The sequence below is a fragment of the Salmo salar genome, unplaced genomic scaffold (genome assembly GCF_905237065.1).
Source record: "Salmo salar unplaced genomic scaffold, Ssal_v3.1, whole genome shotgun sequence".
Lineage (NCBI taxonomy): Eukaryota > Metazoa > Chordata > Actinopteri > Salmoniformes > Salmonidae > Salmo > Salmo salar.
The window spans coordinates 593,053-610,567 of NW_025548249.1; the positions used below are offsets into that span (position 1 = coordinate 593,053).

General features: G+C 48.1%; 1 pseudogene; it reads left to right on the top strand.

Annotated features, from left to right (window-relative positions):
- The window catches only part of LOC123732810 (unconventional myosin-XV-like), a 67,749-nt pseudogene extending 51,869 nt beyond the window's left edge, over positions 1-15,880 (top strand).
- The last annotated feature ends 1,635 nt before the right edge of the window (positions 15,881-17,515 follow it).

The window sequence follows — 17,515 nt, forward strand, 5'->3', positions numbered from 1 at the left end:
ATAAATAATATGGTGCAAAGGGAGCAAAAATAATAAATAAAATAAATAAATACAGTAGGGGAAGAGGTAGTAGTTTGGGCTAAATTATAGATGGGCTATGTACAGGTGCAGTGATCTGGGAGCTGCTCTGACAGCTGGTGCTAAAGCTAGTGAGGGAGATAAGTGTTTCCAGTTTCAGAGATTTTTTGTAGTTCGTTCCAGTCATTGGCAGCAGAGAACTGGAGAGAGAGGTGGGAGAGAAAGGAAAGGCCAAGGAGGAGTTGGCTTTAGGGGTAACTGGAAGGGTATTAGAGAATGGAAGGAAAGGGGCCAAGGAGGAGTTGGCTTTAGGGGTAGGAGAGGGTTAGGGGTATTCAGCAGAGAACTGAAGGAAGGGGAAGGAGGAGTGCTTTAGGGGGCCGAGAACTGGAAGGAAAGCGGAAGAAAGGGGGCCGAAGGAGGAGTTGGCTTTAGGGGTATTCCACTGTATGGTCGGAGCAGAGGGGCTGCCCCCTGTGTGTCTCTCAGAGGCATGAAGCAGAAGGTGTTGGGTTTTCTCTGGTAAAACGAAGTGAAGGTTGCTGTGTTGTACTGCAGGCGGACGGCCAGGAGGTGGCGACGGTGGTCAGCGCTCAGGAGATCAGAGTCGTAGCTGAACTGCTTCAGATCTCTCCAGAGGGACTCCAGAAGGCCCTCACACACAAAGTCACGGTCAGGACGTCGCCTTTCTGCTGAGCATCTCTACTCCCTGAATACAGTATCTAGTGCTCTATCATCTCTGCTCTATCCTCTCTGCTCTATCATCTCTGCTCCCTGAATACAGTATCTAGTGCTCTATCATCTCTGCTCTATCCTCTCTACTCTATCATCTCTGCTCTATCATCTCTGCTCTATCATCTCTGCTCTATCATCTCTACTCTATCATCTCTACTCCAATCATCTCTGCTCTATCATCTCTGCTCTATCCTCTCTACTCTATCATCTCTACTCTATCATCTCTATCATCTCTATTCTATCATCTCTGCTCTATCATCTCTATCTCTACCATCTGTACTCTATCATCTCTACTCTATCATCTCTACTCTATCATCTCTACTCCCTGAATACAGTATCTAGTGCTCTATCATCTCTACTCTATCATCTCTACTCTATCATCTCTGCTCTATCATCTCTACTCCTTCTCATCTAGCTCTATCATCTCTGCTCTATCATCTCTACTCTATCATCTCTGCTGTATCATCTCTACTCTATCATCTCTACTCTATCATCTCTACTATCATCTCTGCTCTATCATCTCTACTCTATCATCTCTACTCTATCATCTCTACTCTATCCTCTCTATCATCTCTATCATCTCTGCTCTATCCTCTCTACTCTATCATCTCTGCTCTATCATCTCTACTCTATCATCTCTATCATCTCTATCATCTCTGCTCTATCATCTCTACTCTATCATCTCTACTCTATCATCTCTATCATCTCTATCATCTCTGCTCTATCATCTCTACTCTACCATCTGTATCTCTATCATCTCTACTCTATCATCTCTACTCTATCATCTCTGCTCTATCATCTCTATTCTATCATCTCTGCTCTATCATCTCTACTCTACCATCTGTAGTCTCTATCATCTCTACTCTATCATCTCTACTCTATCCTCTCTACTCCCTGAATACAGTATCTAGTACTCTATCATCTCTACTCTATCATCTCTACTCTATCATCTCTATTCTATCATCTCTACTCTATCATCTCTACTCTATCATCTCTGCTCTATCATCTCTGCTCTATCATCTCTACTCTATCATCTCTACTCTATCATCTCTACTCTATCATCTCTACTCTATCATCTCTACTCTATCATCTCTACTCTATCATCTCTACTCTATCATCTCTAACATCTCTAGTCTCTATCATCTCTACTCTATCATCTCTTCTCTATCATCTCTACTCTATCATCTCTACTCTATCATCTCTATTCTATCATCTCTACTCTATCATCTCTACTCTATCATCTCTATCATCTGTAGTCTCTATCATCTCTACTCTATCATCTCTACTCTATCATCTCTACTCTATCATCTCTGCTCTATCATCTCTACTCTATCATCTCTACTCTATCATCTCTACTCTATCATCTCTACTCTATCATCTCTACTCTATCATCTCTACTCTATCATCTCTACTCTATCATCTCTGCTCTATCATCTCTGCTCTATCATCTCTACTCTATCATCTCTACTCTATCATCTGTAGTCTCTATCATCTCTACTCTATCATCTCTACTCTATCATCTCTACTCTATCATCTCTACTCTATCATCTGTAGTCTCTATCATCTCTACTCTATCATCTCTACTCTATCATCTCTAGTCTATCATCTCTACTCTATCATCTCTACTCTCATCATCTCTACTCTATCATCTCTACTCTATCATCTCTACTCTATCATCTCTACTCTATCATCTCTACTCTATCATCTCTCTCTATCATCTCTGCTCTATCATCTCTACTCTATCATCTCTACTCTATCATCTCTAGTCTCTATCATCTCTACTCTATCATCTCTACTCTATCATCTCTACTCTATCATCTCTACTCTATCATCTCTACTCTATCATCTGTAGTATGTCCAATCAACTGAATTTACCCCAGGTGGACTCCAATCCAGTTGTAGAAACATCTCAAGGACGATCAATGGAAACAGGAAGCACCTGAGCTCAATCAAATCAAGGCATTACTCACACTGTGTCTAATGTAGGGGTCAGGGGTCACACAGAATGACCTGTTATAAACACACAGGTCAATTACTGTTCACCTCAGAGAGGAAGAGGAAGTAGGAAAATAGATTGGTGGCGCGATCGACCTTTTAAGGAGAGAGAGAGAGAGAGAGAGACTCAACAGGAAAACATTTAGTTCACTGCAAATATCGAGAAAGAGTATGACTTTCCTTTGATTGGTTGTGATGAGTTGTGTTCCACCAATCGGAGCAGTGTGTTCAGTCGGGTAACTAGCTGAGCTCTCTGTGTTGTGTCTCTCTTCAGGAGACGATGAGGGACAAAATCTACACCCTCTGACTGTAGAGAGCGCTGTAGACGCCAGGTAGGACCCCGCACACCTAACTTCACTACAACTCCCAGCATGCACTCTTCAGGCTCTAACTTCACTACAACTCCCAGAATGCACTCTTCAGCGCTGTAGACGCCAGGTAGGACCCCGCCAACTTCACACAATCCAACCTTCAGCGCTCTAACTTCACTACAACTCCCAGCATGCACTCTTCAGCACCCGCCCACTACAACTCCCAGAGCACTCTTCAGCGCTCTAACTTCACTACAACTCAGCATGCACTCTTCAGGTGTAGGTGCAGGTAGACCGCGCTCTAACTTCACTACAACTCCCAGCATGCACTCTTCAGTGCGCTCTAACTTCACTACAACTCCCAGCATGCACTCTTCAGCGCTGAGGAGGACCCCGGCGCTCTAACTTCACTACAACTCCCAGCATGCACTCTTCAGCGCTCTAACTTCACTACAACTCCCAGCATGCACTCTTCAGCGCGCTCTAACTTCACTACAACTCCCAGCATGCACTCTTTAGCACGCTCTAACTTCACTACAACTCCACGCATGCACTCTTCAGGGGCGCTGTAGACGCCAGGTAAGACCCCGCACGCTCTAACTTCACTACAACTCCCAGCATGCACTCTTCAGCGCGCTCTAACTTCACTACAACTCCCAGCATGCACTCTTCAGCGCGCTCTAACTTCACTACAACTCCCAGCATGCACTCTTCAGCGCTGTAGACGCCAGATAGGACCCCGCACGCTCTAACTTCACTATAACTCCCAGCATGCACTCTTCAGCGCTCTAACTTCACTACAACTCCCAGCATGCACTCTTCAGCGCGCTCTAAAACACTACAACTCCCAGCATGCACTCTTCAGCGCGCTGTAGACGCCAGGTAGGACCCGCACGCTCTAACTTCACTACAACTCCCAGCATGCACTCTTCAGCGCGCTGTTGACGCCAGGTAGGACCCGCACGCTCTAACTTCACTACAACTCCCAGCATGCACTCTAACTTCACTACAACTCCCAGCATGCACTCTTCAGCGCGCTGTAGACGCCAGGTAGGACCCGCACGCTCTAACTTCACTACAACTCCCAGCATGCACTCTTACTTCACTACAACTCCCAGCATGCACTCTTCAGCGTGCTGTAGACGCCAGGTAGGACCCGCATGCTCTAACTTCACTACAACTCCCAGCATGCACTCTTCAGCGCGCTGTAGACGCCAGGTAGGACCCGCATGCTCTAACTTCACTACAACTCCCAGCATGCACTCTTCAGCGCGCTGTAGACGCCAGGTAGGACCCGCACGCTCTAACTTCACTACAACTCCCAGCATGCACTCTTCAGCGCGCTCTAACTTCACTACAACTCCCAGCATGCACTCTTCAGCGTGCTGTAGACATGCCACTTGTTAATCTGTCTGTCTGTCTGTCTGTCTGTCTGTCTGTCTGTCTGTCTGTCTGTCTGTCTGTCTGTCTGTCTGTCTGTCTGTCTGTCTGTCTGTCTCCTGCTCCAGAGATGCTGTTGCCAAGATCCTGTACTCTCTGTTGTTCCACTGGCTGACTGAGAGGATTAATGGACAGGTTTACCCTCGACATCACGCTCTGTCAATATCTGTACTGGATATATATGGCTTTGAGGTACTCCACTTTATCCTTCCCTCCACCTCTCCCTGCCTCCCTCCCTCCTCCCTCCCTCCCTCCCCCCTCTCTCCTCTCTCTCTCCTCCACCCTCCATCTCCTCCCTCTCTCTCCCTCCATCTCTCTCTCCTCCACTCTCTCTCCTCCACCTTTCTCCTCCTCTCTCTCCCTCCTCCCTCCTCTCTCTCCCTCCCTCCCTCCTCTCCCTCCCTCCTCCGTCCTTCCACTCCCTCTCCTCTCTCTCTTCCCTTCATCTGTCCCTCCATCTCTCTCTCCCTCCATCTCTCTCCTCCCTTCGTCCTCCATTCCTCCATCTCTCCCTCCCTCCATCTCTCTCTCCTCTCTCCACGTCTGTCCCTCCATCTCTCACTCTCTCTCTCCTCCCTTCGTCCCTCCATCTCTCTCTCTCTCCCTCCCTCCCTCCCTCCCTCCCTCCTCCACCTCTCTCTCTCCCTCCCTCCATCTGTCCCTCCATCTCTCCCTCCCTCCACTTTCTCTCTCCCTCCCTCCGTCCCTCCATCTCTCTCTCCCTCCCCTCGTCCCTCCATCTCTCTCTCCCTCCATCTCTCTCTCCCTCCTCCGTCCCTCCATCTCTCGCTCCATCCACCCCTCGACACCACGCTCTGTCCACTAAAACCCCTTCCTAATATTGCATTGCATGAAGCTGGTTGAGAGAATACCAAGAGTGTTCAAAGCTGTCATCAAGGCAAAGGGGTGGCTACTTTGAAAATTAAATATATATATATTTTTTGGTTACTACATGATTCCATATTGTGTTATTTCATAGATTTGATGTCTTCACTATTATTCAACAATGTAGAAAATAGTAAAAAGTTAAGAAAAAGCCTTGAATGAGTAGGTGTGTACAAACGTTTGACTGGTGCTGTAAGTATCAGAGTGGATGAACAGGTAACTACCAGAATAAAGGAAACACCAACGTAATGTGTTTTAATAGGGCGTTGGGCAACCACCAATCAGAACAGCTTTAATACACCTTGGCATAAATAAGAATTTGTTCTTAACTGACTTGCCTAGTTAAATAAAGGTTAAATTATTATTATATATATTTTTTAAATACATTACCTTTAACCATGATAATTGCTTAATTAACTCAGGAACACCACCTGTGTAGAAGCACCTGATTTCAATATACCTTGAATCCCTCGTTAACTTGTGTTTCCATTATTATTAATATAGTATCTAACCCAGTATCTCTGTCTCCTCCTCCAGGACCTGTCAGTTAGCCCTATCTAACCCAGTATCTCTGTTCTCCTCCAGGACCTGTCAGTTAGCCCTATCTAACCCAGTATCTCTGTCTCCTCCTCCAGGACCTGTCAGTTAGCCCTATCTAACCCAGTATCTCTGTTCCTCCTCCAGGACCTGTCAGTTAGCCCTATCTAACCCAGTATCTCTGTCTCCTCCTCCAGGACCTGTCAGTTAGCCCTATCTAACCCAGTATCTCTGTCTCCTCCAGGACCTGTCAGTTAGCCCTATCTAACCCAGTATCTCTGTCTCCTCCTCCAGGACCTGTCAGTTAGCCCTATCTAACCCAGTATCTCTGTCTCTCCAGGACCTGTCAGTTAGCCCTATCTAACCCAGTATCTCTGTCTCCTCTCCAGGACCTGTCAGTTAGCCCTATCTAACCCAGTATCTCTGTCTCCTCCAGGACCTGTCAGTTAGCCCTATCTAACCCAGTATCTCTGTCTCCTCCTCCAGGACCTGTCAGTTAGCCCTATCTAACCCAGTATCTCTGTCTCCTCCAGGACCTGTCAGTTAGCCCTATCTAACCCAGTATCTCTGTCTCTCCTCCAGGACCTGTCAGTTAGCCCTATCTAACCCAGTATCTCTGTCTCCTCCAGGACCTGTCAGTTAGCCCTATCTAACCCAGTATCTCTGTCTCCTCCAGGACCTGTCAGTTAGCCCTATCTAACCCAGTATCTCTGTCTCCTCCTCCAGGACCTGTCAGTTAGCCCTATCTAACCCAGTATCTCTGTCTCCTCCTCCAGGACCTGTCAGTTAGCCCTATCTAACCCAGTATCTCTGTCTCCTCCTCCAGGACCTGTCAGTTAGCCCTATCTAACCCAGTATCTCTGTCTCTCCTCCAGGACCTGTCAGTTAGCCCTATCTAACCCAGTATCTCTGTCTCCTCCTCCAGGACCTGTCAGTTAGCCCTATCTAACCCAGTATCTCTGTCTCCTCCTCCAGGACCTGTCAGTTAGCCCTATCTAACCCAGTATCTCTGTCTCCTCCAGGACCTGTCAGTTAGACCTATCTAACCCAGTATCTCTGTCTCCTCCTCCAGGACCTGTCAGTTAGCCCTATCTAACCCAGTATCTCTGTTCTCCTCCAGGACCTGTCAGTTAGCCCTATCTAACCCAGTATCTCTGTTCCTCCTCCAGGACCTGTCAGTTAGCCCCTATCTAACCCAGTATCTCTGTCTCCTCCTCCAGGACCTGTCAGTTAGCCCTATCTAACCCAGTATCTCTGTCTCCTCCTCCAGGACCTGTCAGTTAGCCCTATCTAACCCAGTATCTCTGTCTCCCTCCTCCAGGACCTGTCAGTTAGCCCTATCTAACCCAGTATCTCTGTCTCCTCCAGGACCTGTCAGTTAGCCCTATCTAACCCAGTATCTCTGTCTCCTCCTCCAGGACCTGTCAGTTAGCCCTATCTAACCCAGTATCTCTGTCTCCTCCAGGACCTGTCAGTTAGCCCTATCTAACCCAGTATCTCTGTCTCCTCCAGGACCTGTCAGTTAGCCCTATCTAACCCAGTATCTCTGTCTCCTCCTCCAGGACCTGTCAGTTAGCCCTATCTAACCCAGTATCTCTGTCTCCTCCAGGACCTGTCAGTTAGCCCTATCTAACCCAGTATCTCTGTCTCCTCCAGGACCTGTCAGTTAGCCCTATCTAACCCAGTATCTCTGTCTCCTCCAGGACCTGTCAGTTAGCCCTATCTAACCCAGTATCTCTGTCTCCTCCTCCAGGACCTGTCAGTTAGCCCTATCTAACCCAGTATCTCTGTCTCCTCCTCCAGGACCTGTCAGTTAGCCCTATCTAACCCAGTATCTCTGTCTCCACTCCAGGACCTGTCAGTTAGCCCTATCTAACCCAGTATCTCTGTCTCACTCCAGGACCTGTCAGTTAGCCCTATCTAACCCAGTATCTCTGTCTCCTCCAGGACCTGTCAGTTAGCCCTATCTAACCCAGTATCTCTGTCTCCTCCAGGACCTGTCAGTTAGCCCTATCTAACCCAGTATCTCTGTCTCCTCCAGGACCTGTCAGTTAGCCCTATCTAACCCAGTATCTCTGTCTCCTCCTCCAGGACCTGTCAGTTAGCCCTATCTAACCCAGTATCTCTGTCTCCTCCAGGACCTGTCAGTTAGCCCTATCTAACCCAGTATCTCTGTCTCCTCCAGGACCTGTCAGTTAGCCCTATCTAACCCAGTATCTCTGTCTCCTCCAGGACCTGTCAGTTAGCCCTATCTAACCCAGTATCTCTGTCTCCTCCTCCAGGACCTGTCAGTTAGCCCTATCTAACCCAGTATCTCTGTCCCTCCTCCAGGACCTGTCAGTTAGCCCTATCTAACCCAGTATCTCTGTCTCCTCCAGGACCTGTCAGTTAGCCCTATCTAACCCAGTATCTCTGTCTCCTCCAGGACCTGTCAGTTAGCCCTATCTAACCCAGTATCTCTGTCTCCTCCAGGACCTGTCAGTTAGCCCTATCTAACCCAGTATCTCTGTCCTCCTCCAGGACCTGTCAGTTAGCCCTATCTAACCCAGTATCTCTGTCCTCCTCCAGGACCTGTCAGTTAGCCCTATCTAACCCAGTATCTCTGTTCTCCTCCAGGACCTGTCAGTTAGCCCTATCTAACCCAGTATCTCTGTCTCCTCCAGGACCTGTCAGTTAGCCCTATCTAACCCAGTATCTCTGTCTCTCCTCCAGGACCTGTCAGTTAGCCCTATCTAACCCAGTATCTCTGCCTCTCCTCCAGGACCTGTCAGTTAGCCCTATCTAACCCAGTATCTCTGTCTCCTCCAGGACCTGTCAGTTAGCCCTATCTAACCCAGTATCTCTGTCTCCTCCTCCAGGACCTGTCAGTTAGCCCTATCTAACCCAGTATCTCTGTCTCCTCCAGGACCTGTCAGTTAGCCCTATCTAACCCAGTATCTCTGTCTCCTCCTCCAGGACCTGTCAGTTAGCCCTATCTAACCCAGTATCTCTGTCTCCTCCAGGACCTGTCAGTTAGCCCTATCTAACCCAGTATCTCTGTCTCTCCTCCAGGACCTGTCAGTTAGCCCTATCTAACCCAGTATCTCTGTTCCTCCTCCAGGACCTGTCAGTTAGCCCTATCTAACCCAGTATCTCTGTCTCCTCCAGGACCTGTCAGTTAGCCCTATCTAACCCAGTATCTCTGTCTCTACTCCAGGACCTGTCAGTTAGCCCTATCTAACCCAGTATCTCTGTCTCCTCCAGGACCTGTCAGTTAGCCCTATCTAACCCAGTATCTCTGTCTCCTCCTCCAGGACCTGTCAGTTAGCCCTATCTAACCCAGTATCTCTGTCTCCTCCTCCAGGACCTGTCAGTTAGCCCTATCTAACCCAGTATCTCTGTCTCCTCCTCCAGGACCTGTCAGTTAGCCCTATCTAACCCAGTATCTCTGTCTCCTCCAGGACCTGTCCTTCAACAGCTTTGAGCAGCTCTGTATTAACTATGCTAATGAGTACCTGCAGTTCCTCTTCAACGGGATCGTTTTCAGACAGGAACAGGTGAGGGTTTGTTACGTGTTATGAAGCCTGTATGAAGCCTGTTTGTCATCTGCCTGTCAGGAGAAGTACAGCAGGGAGCAGATCCTGTGGCGGGATGACCTGTTATAATTGTTAGTGTGTGTATGAAGCCTTATGAAGCCTTATGAAGCATGTTATTTTACATTAACATGTTGGTCATTTAGCAGACGTTCTTATCCAGACAGACATACAGTTACTGCATTCATCTGAAGATAGCTAGGTGATTGCTAGGTGGGACAACCACATATTACAGGCATATAATGCAAATAGTCCGGGTAGCCATTTGATTAGATGTTAAGGAGTCTTATGGCTTGGAGGTAGAAGCTGTTTAGAAGCCTTTTGAACCTAGACTTGGCGTTCCGGTACCGCTTGCCTTGCGGTAGCAGAGAGAACAGTCTATGACTGGGGTGGCTGGAGTCTTTGACAATTTTTAGGGCTTTCCTCTGACACCGCCTGGTATAGAGGTCCTGGATGGCAGGAAGCTTGGCCCCAGTGATGTACTGGGCCGCCTGTACCACTCCTGTAGTGCCTTGTGGTCGGAGGCCAAGCAGTTGCCATACCAGGCAGTGATGCAACCAGTCAGGATGCTCTCGATTGTGCAGCTGTCGAACCTTTTGAGGATCTTAGGACCCATGGCAAATTTTTTCAGTCTCCTGAGGGGGAATAGGTTTTGTCGTGCCCTCTTCACGACTGTCTTGGTGTGCTTGGACCATGTTAGTTTGTTGGGGATGTGGTGATGTGGACACCAAGGAAGTTGAAGCTCTCAACGTGCTCCACTGCAGCACCGTCGATGAGAATGGGGGCGTGCTCGGTCCTCCTTTTCCTGTAGTCCACAATCATCTCCTTAGTCTTGATCACGTTGAGGGAGAGGTTGTTGTCCTGGCACCACACGGCCAGGTCTCAAATCTCCTCCCTATAGGCTGTCTCGTCGTTGTCTGTGATCAGGCCTACCACTGTTGTGTCAGGCAATTGATTGGGGGAACAGGACCGTGAATGTTGTACCTGTTTAAAGGTCTTACTCACATCGGCTATGGAGAGCGTGATCACACAGTCATCCGGAACAGCTGGTGCTCTCATGCACGTTTCAGTGTTATTTGCCTCGGAGCGAACATAGAAGTAGTTTAGCTCGTCTGGTAGGCTCGTGTCACTGGGCAGCTCTCGGCTGTGCTTCCCTTTGTAGTCTATAATGGTTTGTAAGTTCTGCCACATCCGACGAGCATCAGAGCCGGTGTAGTACGATTCAATCTTAGTCCTGTATTGACGCTTTGCCTGTTTGATGGTTCGTCGGAGGGCATAGCGGGATTTCTTATAAGCTTCCGGGTTAGAGTCCCGCTCCTTGAAAGCGGCAGCTCTACCCTTTAGCTCAGTGCGGATGTTGCCTGTAATCCATGGCTTCTGGTTGGAGAATGTACGTACAGTCACTGTGGGGACGACGTCCTCGATGCACTTATTGATGAAGCCAGTGACTGATGTGGTGTACTCCTCAATGCCATCGGAAGAATCCCGGAACATGTTCCAGTCTGTGATAGCAAAACAGTCCTGTAGTTAAGCATCTGCTTCATCTGACCACTTTTTTTATAGACCGAGTCACTGGTGCTTCCTGCTTTAGTTTTTGACTGTATGCAGGAATCAGGAGGATAGAATTATGGTCAGATTTACCAAATGGAGGGCGAGGGAGAGCTTTGTACAGCGTCTCTGTGTCTGAGTAGAAGGTGGTCCAGAGTTCTTCCCCCTCTGGTTGCACTTTTAACATGCTGATAGAAATGTGTTAAAACTGATTAAAGTCCCTGGCTCTGGCTGAACGTTTTTTTCCTGTTTGCTTACGGCGGAATACAGTTCATTCAGTGCGGTTTTAGTGCATCGGTCTGTGGTGGTATGTAAACAGCTACGATAAAATACAGATGAAATCTCTCTAGGTAGGTAGTGTGGTCTACAGCTTATCATGAGATACTCTACCTCAGGTCGAGCGAAACGCTCGGACAGGAGACTGACATGTCTTATATCAGATACTCATCGAAGAGGCAGGGTTATAGGAGGACAGAAGGGGAGCATATCCCTGGCTCTATGTCCTGTTCCAAAGTGTTATAATGCGTTACGAAGCCTGTATGTCGTGTGTCTGTCAGGAGGAGTACAACAGAGAGCAGATTATGTCCTGTTCGTATAATGCGTTATGAAGCCTGTATGTCGTGTGTCTGTCAGGGAGGAGTACAACAAGGAGCAGATCCCGTGGCTGTATGTCCTGTTCCAAAGTGTTATAATGCGTTACAAAGCCTGTATGTCGTGTGTCTGTCAGGAGGAGTACAACAGGGGAGCAGATTATGTCCTGTTCCAAAGTGTTATAATGCGTTACGAAGCCTGTATGTCAGTGTCTGTCAGGGAGGAGTACAACAGAGAGCAGATCCCGTGGCAGGACATCCCGTTCAACGACAACCAGGCCTGCATCGACCTCATCTCCTCTAAGCCCCATGGAGTACTGAGGATCCTGGACGATCAGAGCTGCTTCCCCCAGGTACACACTCACACTCACACACACACACACACACACACACACACACACACACACACACACACAGACACAGACACACACACACACTATACACACTACACACACACACAGACACACACACACACACACACACACACACACACACACACACACACACACACACACACACACACACACACACACATACACACAGACACAGACACACACACACACACAGACACACACACACACACGCACACAGACACTGGTTGATGCTCTGTTCCTCTGTTGCTAGGCGACAGACCACACTCTCCAGAATCACTACACCATGGTAACAACAAGATCTACCTGAAGCCAAAGATGCCCTCCCAGAATTCACCATCAAACACTTCGCTGGGGTCACACCAGGTACACACACACACCTACCAGGTACACACACACACACACACCAGGTACACACACACACACACCTGCCAGGTACACACACACACACCTGCCAGGTACACGTACACACACACACACCTGCCAGGTACACACACACAAATGCCAGGCACACACACACCTACCAGGTACACACACACACCTGCCAGGAACACACACACACCTGCCAGGTACACACACACACACACACCTGCCAGGATAACACACACACACACCTGCCAGGTACACACACACCTGATGTTAATGTAACTAAGTCTCTCTGGATGAGAACGTCTGTTAAATGACTATCATGTCTCTCCTCTCATCTGGCTTCCTAAACTATATAAATGTCACCAAACACTCTGTCATGTAAAACTTCTACATAATACCCACCACGGTAAATGGGACAGACCATGAAAACATCCCATAATACACACCACGGTAAATGGGACAGACCATGAAAACATCCCATAATACACACCACGGTAAATGGGACAGACCATGAAAAACATCCCATAATACACACCACGGTAAATGAGACAGACCATGAAAACATCCCATAATACACACCACAGTAAATGAGACAGACCATGAAAACATCCCATAATACACACCACGTAAATGGGACAGACCATGAAAAACATCCCATATTACACACCACAGGAAATGAGACAGACCATGAAAACATCCCATATTCCCACACACCACGGAAATGGGACGGACCATGAAAACATCCCATATTACCCACACCACAGGAAATGAGACGGACCATGAAAACATCCCATATTCCACACACCACAGGAAATGAGACGGACCTTGAAAACATCCCATAATACCCACACCACAGGAAATGAGACGGACCATGAAAACATCCCATAATACCCACACCACAGAAATGGGACAGACCATGAAAACATCCCGTCTTACCCACACCACAGGAAATGAGACGGACCATGAAAACATCCCACTTAATACACACCACAGTAAATGAGACGGACCATGAAAACATCCCATAATACACACCACGGTAAATGGGACAGACCATGAAAACATCCCATTAATACACACCACAGTAAATGGGACGGACCATGAAAACATCCCATATTACCCACACCACAGGAAATGAGACAGACCATGAAAACATCCCATATTCCACACACCACAGGGAAATGAGACGGACCATGAAAACATCCCATATTCCACACACCGCAGGAAATGAGACGGACCAAGAAAACATCCCATATTCCACACACACACAGGAAATGAGACGGACCGTGAAAACATCCCATTAATACCCACACCACAGGAAATGAGACAGACCATGAAAACATCCCATAATACCCACACCACAGGAAATGGGACAGACCATGAAAACATCCCGTCTTACCCACACCACAGGAAATGAGACGGACCATGAAAACATCCCATATTACCCACACCACAGGAAATGAGACGGACCATGAAAACATCCCATCTTACACACACCACAGGAAATGAGACGGACCGTGAAAACATCCCATAATACCCACACCACAGGAAATGAGACAGACCATGAAAACATCCCATATTACCCACACCACAGGAAATGAGACGGACCATGAAAACATCCCATAATACACACCACAGTAAATGAGACGGACCATGAAAAACATCCCATAATACACACCACAGGAAATGAGACAGACCATGAAAACATCCCATATTACCCACACCACAGGAAATGAGACGGACTATGAAAACATCCCATAATACCCACACCACAGGAAATGGGGACAGACCATGAAAACATCCCATAATACACACACCACAGGAAATGAGACGGACCATGAAAACATCCCATATTCACACACCACAGGAAATGAGACGGACCGTGAAAACATCCCATAATACACACCACAGGAAATGGGACAGACCATGAAAACATCCCATAATACCCACACCACAGGAAATGAGACAGACCATGAAAACATCCCATAATACCCACACCACAGGAAATGGGACAGACCATGAAAACATCCCATAATACACACACCACAGGAAATGAGACGGACCATGAAAACATCCCATATTCCCCACACCACAGGAAATGAGACGGACCGTGAAAACATCCCATAATACCCACACCACAGGAAATGAGACAGACCATGAAAACATCCCATAATACCCACACCACAGGAAATGGGACAGACCATGAAAACATCCCGTCTTACCCACACCACAGGAAATGAGACGGACCATGAAAAACATCCATATTACCCACACCACAGGAAATGAGACAGACCATGAAAACATCCCATATTACCCACACCACAGGAAATAGAGACAGACCATGAAACATCCCATATTCCAACACCACAGGAAATGAGACGGACCATGAAAACATCCCATAATACACACCACAGTAAATGAGACAGACCATGAAAACATCCCATATTACCCACACCACAGGAAATGGGACGGACCATGAAAACATCCCATAATACACACCACAGTAAATGAGACAGACCATGAAAACATCCCATATTACACACACCACAGGAAATGGGACAGACCATGAAAACATCCCATAATACCCACACCACAGGAAATGAGACAGACCATGAAAACATCCCACTAATACACACCACAGTAAATGAGACGGACCATGAAAACATCCCATATTACCCACACCACAGGAAATGAGACGGACCATGAAAACATCCCATAATACCCACACCACAGGAAATGGGACGGACCATGAAAACATCCCATATTACACACACCACAGGAAATGAGACGACCATGAAAACATCCCATATTACCCACACCACAGGAAATGAGACAGACCATGAAAACATCCCATCTTACACACACCACAGGAAATGAGACAGACCATGAAAACATCCCATAGTTACCCACACCACAGGAAATGAGACGGACCATGAAAACATCCCCATATTACCCACACCACAGGAAATGAGACAGACCATGAAAACATCCATAATACCCACACCACAGGAAATGAGACAGACCATGAAAACATCCCATAATACCCACACCACAGGAAATGAGACAGACCATGAAAACATCCCATCTTACACACCCAGGAAATGAGACGGACCATGAAAACATCCCGTATTACACACAAACCACAGGAAATGAGACCGACCATGAAAACATCCCGTCTTCACACACCACAGGAAATGGGACAGACCATGAAAAACATCCCGTCTTGCACACACCACAGGAAATGAGACGGACCATGAAAACATCCCGTCTTACACACACACCACAGGAAATGAGACGGACCATGAAAACATCCGTCTTAACACCACAGGGGAAATGAGACGGACCATGAAAACATCCCGTCTTACACACACACACAGGAAATGAGACGGACCATCTGGTTTCTTCCTGCTCTGTACCTTCTGTCATCTCACTGTAGGTTCACAAGTTTCTGGATAAGAACTACGACCAGGTTGTAGGAAGTTCTGGATCTGTTCAGCCACAGCAAGAACAAGGTAGGAGGGTTAAAGGTTAGGGGTTAGGGGCTAGGGGTTAAAGGTTAGGGGTTAGGGGTTAGGGGGCTAGGGGTTAGGGTTAGGGGTTAGAACTACGACCAGGTTGGACAGGAAGTTCTGGATCTGTTCAGTCACAGCAAAGAACAGGGGAGGGGTTAAAGGTTGAGGGGTTAGGGGCTAGGGGTTAGAACTACGACCAGGTTGGACAGGAAGTTCTGGATCTGTTCAGCCACAGCAAGAACAAGGTAGGAGGGGTTAAAGGTTGGGGTTGAGGGGTTTAGGGGTTGGAACTACGACCAGGTTGGACAGGAAGTTCTGGATCTGTTCAGCCACAGCAAGAACAAGGTAGGAGGGGTTAAAGGTTAGGGGCTGGGGTTAGGGGCTAGGGGCTGGGGGTTAGGGGTTAGGGGTTAGAACTTCGACCAGGTTGGACAGGGAAGTTCTGGATCTGTTCAGCCACAGCAAGAACAAGGTAGGAGGGGTTAGGGTTTGGGGTTAAAGGTTAGGGGTTAGGGCTAGGGGCTAGGGGTTAGGGGTTAGGGGGCTAGGGGCTGGGGTTAGGGGCTAGGGGTTAGGGGTTAGGGGTTAGGGGCTAGGGTTAGGGGTTAGGGGTTAGAACTACGACCAGGTTGGACAGGAAGTTCTGGATCTGTTCAGTCGCAAAAAGAACAAGGTAGGAGGGTTAAAGGTTAGGGGTTAGAGGTTGGGGGTTAGGGGTTAGGGGCTGGGGGTTAGGGGTTAGGGGTTAAAGGTTAGGGGTTAGGGGTTAGGGCTAGGGGTTGGGGTTAGGGGCTAGGGGCTAGGGGTTAGGGGTTAGGGGTTAGAACTACGACCAGGTTGGACAGGGAAGTTCTGGATCTGTTCAGTCACAGCAAGAACAAGGTAGGAGGGGTTAAAGGTTAGGGGTTAGGATTGGGTTAGTTGGGGTTAGGGGTTAGGGTTAGGGGTAGGGGTGAGTTAGGGGTTAAAGGTTAGGGGTTAAAGGTTAGGGGTTAGGGCTGGGGGTTGGGGTTAGGGGCTAGGGTTAGGGGCTAGGTGCTAGGGGGTTAGGGGTTAGGGTTAGGAACTACGAACCAGGTTGGACAGGAAGTTCTGGATCTGTTCAGTCACAGCAAGAACAAGGTAGGAGGGGTTAAAGGTTAGGGGTTGAGGTTAGGGGTTGGGGTTAGGGGCTAGGGGTTAGGGGCTAGGGGTTGGGGGTTGGGAGGGCTAGGGGCTAGGGGTTAGGGGTTAAAGGTTGGGGTTAAGGTTGGGGTTGGGCTAGGGGTTGGGGGTTAGGGGCTAGGGGCTAGGGGTTAGGGGTTAGGGGTTGGAACTACGAACCAGGTTGGCCACAGGAAGTTCTGGATCTGTTCAGTCACAGCAAGAACAAGGTAGGAGGGGTTAAAGGTTAGAGGTTAAAGGTTAGGGGCTAGGGGCTAGGGGTTAGGGGGCTAGGGGCTAGGGGTTAGGGGTTAGAACTACGACCAGGTTGGACAGGAAGTTCTGGATCTGTTCAGTCACAGCAAGAACAAGGTAGGAGGGTTAAAGGTTAGAGGTTAAAGGTTAGGGGTTAGGGGCTAGGGGTTAGGGGCTAGGGGCTAGGGGTTAAGGTTAGGGTTAGAGGTTAAGGTTAGGGGTTAGGGGTTAGGGGTT